We start from the raw sequence: 6,118 nt of genomic DNA on the forward strand, positions 1-6,118 counted from the left end.
CTGCTGGTGAACTGCTTCTGTGTCCTGGGAAGGGCGAGTCACGGGAGAGGAAGGAACTGCCCTGCAGACCTTTTACAAACCCTTCTGGGTGCGGCGGAGCGTTGGCCTGTCTTCCTGAGATGGATGAAGTGTCGCCCATAACGCGGGGAGGCTTCCTTGCAGTTTCTGTTTGTTCGTTTGTTGCTTCTGTCTTATAAGAGACACCTTCAGGTTTTCTGACTGCTTAGCATTGAAGATACTCATTAAGAGCATTGGGCCGGCTGATGGGGTGGTGGTTAAGGAGTCTGGATCCCACATGACTGACTGTGCAGTTCGAGTCCCAGGCCTGGTGACCTGAGAAACATGCTGGGCGTGTGTACTCGTGTGTCCAAAATCCTGACAGGAGAATAGAGGAGAAGGGATTGCAATGTGGCCATCCCCCGTGTGGCCATTCTCTATGGGGGGGAGGGGGCATGGTGGGGGGAGGGGTGCTTTCTCTCTGCGTTTCTCCCTGGTGAACTCATGCGCCCTGTAGCAAAACATAAGAAAAAAAGAAAAGACTGTAAGTATGGAAGGAATTTGATTGTACTGTGTAAAAGAAACCTGATTCTGTATTCATTTTTGCATGAAACTGATTTATTAAAACCCACATTCCTGGGCCAGCCTGTCACCTGGTGGTTGAGGCAGCCAGATCGCACATGGCTGACCAACCCGTTTGAGTCCCAGATTCCGCAGCCTGAAAAATATCTGGGTGCCTGTAGATGCATGCTCCAAATCTGAAAGGGTGGAGGAGAGGAGAGGAGAGATCGTGGCACGACGGCTCCCATGCCCCGTTGGGTTGCTTTCTCCCCCTTTCCCTTCTTGCCGTTTCCCTCTCTTTCTGTTGAGCACATGCACCCTCTGGTAATAAAAAATTAATTAATTAAAATAAAACATTAAAAATTATTTGTTTAATTTCATTTATTATTATTAATTTTTAATTTGCTATAGGCCATGTGTACTTACCAGAGACAGAGAGAGAGAGGGAAAATGAGAAAGCAAGCCACCAGGTCCAGGACTCAAACCTTGGTTGACCTTGTGGGAGTCTAGTTCCTCATCCACTACACCACCTGCTGGCCCCCAAAGCTCACATTCTTCATCACACAGTATGCTATTGTTTTTCAGTGCTCTTGGGTGATAACAGTGGTTTCATTAAATGTAGTAATTAAAAAGAAAAAGTTAACATTTTCATTGAAAGTGAGTACACGTACTTAAAATTATAAGCCCCTTTAGGCACAAGGCTGCTTTCTAAAGGACAGCGTTGTGGAATCTTCCTAGAGTGCTGCTCTTTTCAGCCTTCACAGTTTCATAACTTCGGCAAGTATCCCAATGGTATGCTTGTGGGTGACCCTTTCTTCCTCAGGGCTCCTTGGTTCCCTCTGGGCAGGCCCCATGCTTCGTTGAAGGGACACAGAGATGATGAGCAGGAAGATGTCAGAGCCAAGGCTTAGTACACGACAGACCTGAGGGTGCAGAGAGCAGGTTGCCGACAGACCTGAGGGTGCAGAGAGCAGGGTGCCGACAGATCTGAGGGTACAGAGCAGGGTGCCGACAGACCTCAGGGTGCAGAGAGCAGGGTGCCGTCTCACTTGCCTGCCGGGAAGTGCAGTTCCTCCTGGGTGAGAGGCGACATGGAAACACCAGGCTCTTGCTTTAGGTTTTGGCTCACTGTCTGGCCCTGAGAGTGGTTCCCTTTCAAATTTTGTCCCCTAGGCACTTTGCTCCCCTCATCCTGGTCTCAGCCCTGCTGACTGTCCTGTTACTGGGTTAGCAAGTTACCTCATTTGCTTTTCTCTGAAGGAGAAACTATTATTTTCTGTCCAAAGACTGAAGAGGCCTAGGTTTATTTCCTGGGCCAAAATGTCGGCGGTGCATAAGTTGAAAAAGAAACCTTGCCTTATGTGGGTGTAAGTATGAAGTATAGGTTACGCTAGGCTTTGTATTTTTCAGTTTTTCCCCATCATTTTAAAATAGAGTTCTTGTCATGAGATGTGACTGGTTTATTTAAAAAATGGCCCCAATTCTCTACCCTTCCCACTCTCTGTAGTCTTTGCAATGTGACTTTCACTCCCTCTTGAATCTTGCTGTGGACAGCAGACTGCATTGGAAATGGTAACTGAACGTAGGTCTCAAAACCTTTCATGCTTCTGTTCTTGCTCGTGAGCAAGCTGCGCTGGGCTGGCTAGCCTGTGGGTTACCAGTTGTCTGGTTGCTCCAGCTGACAGGGAGCCAATCACTGGACATGGAAAGGGGCTGTCCTGCACCAGCCAGCTCCCTGTCACCATGCCAGGTGACTGTAGACTCACGAATGTGTGAGCCTAGCCCGGATTGTGGAGCTTGCCCAGCCCAGCACAACTGCCCAGCTGACCTGCAGACTCATGAGTAATAACAAACGGTATTAGTTTAAACCACTGTGTTTTGATTTTGCCACAGTAGATAATGCATGCATTATGACATGGTAATCCTTTTTATCTTGGGAATGAATGGTTTTGCTTTGCGCTCTAATTAGTAGTATTTGTAGACAGAGGGAATGGCGTGTTAAAAGGCCTTGAGATGAGATTGAGGTTGTGTTGTCTTCATTTCTTCTTCAGCCAGGGTTTTGCTGTGTTGTGATCTTCCTGCCTCAGTCCCCTAAGCAGCTGACACTGCAGGTGCATGCCACCACGCCCAGACTTTAGGGGAGACCAGGAATGGAACCCAGGCCCCACAGGGGGCCTGAGCTTGCCCAGCAGCAGTGTTAGCCAGTGTGTGTTACTGCGGCTGGACCTACTGTCTTTATGTGTTATGGCTTGTTGGAAAGTCATGATGCATTTTTGCATGGAAACACAAAAACTGTGTCATGACTTTTCTGACAACCCAATAAATATAGAGGCTGTTATAGAGACTGGTGTGAGTAGAGGGAGAAAATGGAAGGAGGCTGGGTCATTGGTTTCTTGGGGGTCCAGGTCGCATATAGGTGAGGACTTTGGATTGCATTCAGATCCCAGTATAAGGAAGCCAGACCAGTTTGTTTTCGTTTTGTCTCATTTTTGTTGTTTTTTAAAGAACAGCCTACATTTTGGGTTTATTTGATTGCATCCTAATTACTAGATTTAGGGTAAACAAGGCAAGAATTCAGAGTGCAGGAAGGTTGTAAACAAAGGAGTGACATGATCCGATTTATGATCTAAAAAATTAATCCGGCTGCGGAGTGGAGAATAAAATGTAGTGGGGGGCATGGGGAGAACAGAAGCAGGGAGACCTTCAACACGCCAGGATGCAGAAACCAGAAGATGAAACTTATGATTATTCTTTCCATTAATACAAATTAATTTTAATCTAGGTTATTAAAAAAACTTTAAAAATATATTTCCATAAACTTGTACTTGACAAATAATGAGATTTTAAAAATTGGCCTTTTAAAATATGTACTTAGGAGGGGACCAGCAGGTGGCATGGTGGTTGGGGCACTGGACACTCCCACATGGCTGACTACGGTTTGATTCCTGGACCAGGTGGCTTGCTTTCTCACTTTCCCTCTTTCTCTCTCTCTCTCTCCATGTCTCTCTCTGTCAAATTAAAAATAAATGAATGAATAAATAAACTGTAATAAATAATTCCAAAAAAAATATAAAATAAGTACTTAGGAGTCTGTTTGAAAACTCATCCTTCTCATTAATGAGAATTCTAGGAGACACGTGGGAAAGGAATAGCGAATGCTAACAGGAGGCTGTGTCCTGCCGGCATTATCGGAAGGTTTAAGCAGATCCCTGCTCGTGGAGTGGGCTGTCGCTGAAGCCGGGTTGTTAAGTGTAGCAGGTGCTGTACTTGCTATGTGCTGTTCTTTTCTTCAAAATTGTCTCTCCTTTTTAAGTAAAAGGCTGTAATAGAGGTACCAAAGACATTTTAAAAATCTAAATATCAGAGCCAACAGGTGTCATGGTCGTTAAGGCACTGGACTGCCACATGGCTGACTGTGGTTCGAGTCCTTGACCCAGTGACTTGAAACTCATGCCGAGCATGCATGTGTGTATGCCCCAAATCCCAGGAGGAGGATGAAGGACAAGGGATTGTGGCATGGCCATCCTCCAGGGGAGGAGTTCTCACTTTCCCTCTCTATGTCTGTGTCTTTGGCCAGTGCGTGCACCCTATGGCAAAAACCTTAAAAATAACAATAATTATACCATATAAAATATGTAAATAAATAGACTAACAAGTACTTCTATATAGAAGAAATTCTGTGAACATTTAAAACTGAACAAAACTTACTTAAAAGAATCTAACAGAAAATTTAAGATTTCTTTTCATTCATGAGATATTTATTGAAATAACACATTTAGGGAAAAAAATCAATACAATGTAGACATCATTACTGAAAACTGTATACCATCATACATAAAAGGGTTTTACTCTGGGAAACTGATTTCTAATTTATGGCGAGTTTTGCTTTCAGAGTAAACCACAGAACAACACAATCTAATTCCATCTTAAAGGCTGGCGTGCTGAGCGGGGAATGTTCCTATTCTTTGTAGCTCCTCCTTTACACTGTCAGGCCCCAGGGCTCTGCCTTTTGGAGTGATTTCAGCCACCAAGCCATCAACAGTAACGTGTTCCAGTCCTTTTTCTTGAATTACCTCTTCACAGTGTGCCTTCAGTTGATCCTTCCAGCCACATTCAATTAATTTAGCTCTCGGCAGCTCTTTGAGGCGTTCTCTCTCCAGTTTCTATCAACTTTTGGTTAATCGCTGCTCTCATCTGCGCATCTTTGTTCATCTTGCTAACCACACTCTTCGGCTGCCCCGACTTAGACCCTCAGTAGCTTGGGCACCTAAGCACACAGAAAGCTAGAACACACATTTTCAGAAAATTTAAGATTTTGACCTCAAGAAAATGCATTTTTTCCCTTTAAGGTATACATGTATAATGCCCTGATGAAATATCAGACTCTTAAATCTGTCCATCTTATAGCAATGGTTTCCAAATGGGGTACTAATCCACTTAAGGAAAACCAGAAACTTTCGAAGCCATTCAGCCACTTAGAGTCCTGACGGCTGCCTGTTCAAATTCGTCTACCAGGTCAGAGCAGTGGTGATCCTAAAGTACCACAGCTGTTCTGGATCCCGATCTGCTTATCACGAAACATTCTCCATATTCTTGAAATAAAAACATAAATATGGATATGAGACACCTCCCCACAAACACGTATAATACCTGGGTGTCCCGCGTCAAATCTGAGAACCAGTGAGCTGGAACTGCTGTTACACACCATCTCTTACCCTGTGGTAAAGATCTTGCACCTTGTCACCGTCACCTATATAAATATCTCCCATCTTATATTAAAATGATGATAAAGATGGTTAGCTTTAAAGCTCCATAATTTTGCAAGTACAGAAAGTATTATTTGAAAGCATGTTGAATACTTCAGCATTATTAAAGTCAGCACAAAATATATCAATTGCGGGAACCAGCAGTTAGCATAATGGCTATGTCGCTGGACTCCCACGTAGTCGACCGCGGTTTGCGTCCCGGACCCGGTGGCTTAGAACTCACTAGACTCCCCCATGGCTGACTGTGGTTGGAGTCCTGGACCTGGTGTGTTGAAAATCATGCTGGGTACATGTGCAGATGTGCCCAAAATCTCAGAAGGAGAATGAAGGAGAGGGATTGTGGTATGGCCATGCCCCTGTGGGGTGACTTCTCACTTTCTGTCTCACTACCTCTTTCTGTGTCTCTCTGGTGAGCATGCGTGTGCTATGGCAAAAACCTCGAAACAAAAGAACAGACAAACCACACTAGGCACAGGTGTATATGCCCCAGGATCCTGTCAGGGTGGACCCTGCTGGGGTGTGCCTTTTCTCTCTGTCTTGGTGAATATGTGCTCCCCATGACATTAACAACAACAACAACAACACAAAAGAAGAGTTTGACTGTAAAGATAAAACATACAAAGCACACTAAGTAGCATGGAAACTGCTTACGTCTTTATCCCATTTTCAAATTATTCTTCGTGTATAGCTACTTGACTGATGTAAAATATGACTTGAAACTTTCAAAATTGCTTTTAAGAGTTAACAAGTATTTCTAAAACAGGAAAATTAATTAAACTAATTAACCAATTTAT

The 6,118-nt window shown here is 44.1% G+C and overlaps 1 pseudogene; it reads right to left on the reverse strand.

Annotated features, from left to right (window-relative positions):
• Positions 1 to 4,484: 4,484 nt before the first annotated feature.
• LOC102485261 (transcription and mRNA export factor ENY2 pseudogene) lies at positions 4,485 to 4,836 on the reverse strand (annotated as a pseudogene).
• Between the last annotated feature and the right edge of the window lie 1,282 nt (positions 4,837 to 6,118).

The sequence above is a fragment of the Tupaia chinensis genome, unplaced genomic scaffold, assembly GCF_000334495.1.
Source record: "Tupaia chinensis unplaced genomic scaffold, TupChi_1.0 Scaffold138425_1, whole genome shotgun sequence".
In the NCBI taxonomy this organism is placed as follows: Eukaryota; Metazoa; Chordata; class Mammalia; order Scandentia; family Tupaiidae; genus Tupaia; species Tupaia belangeri.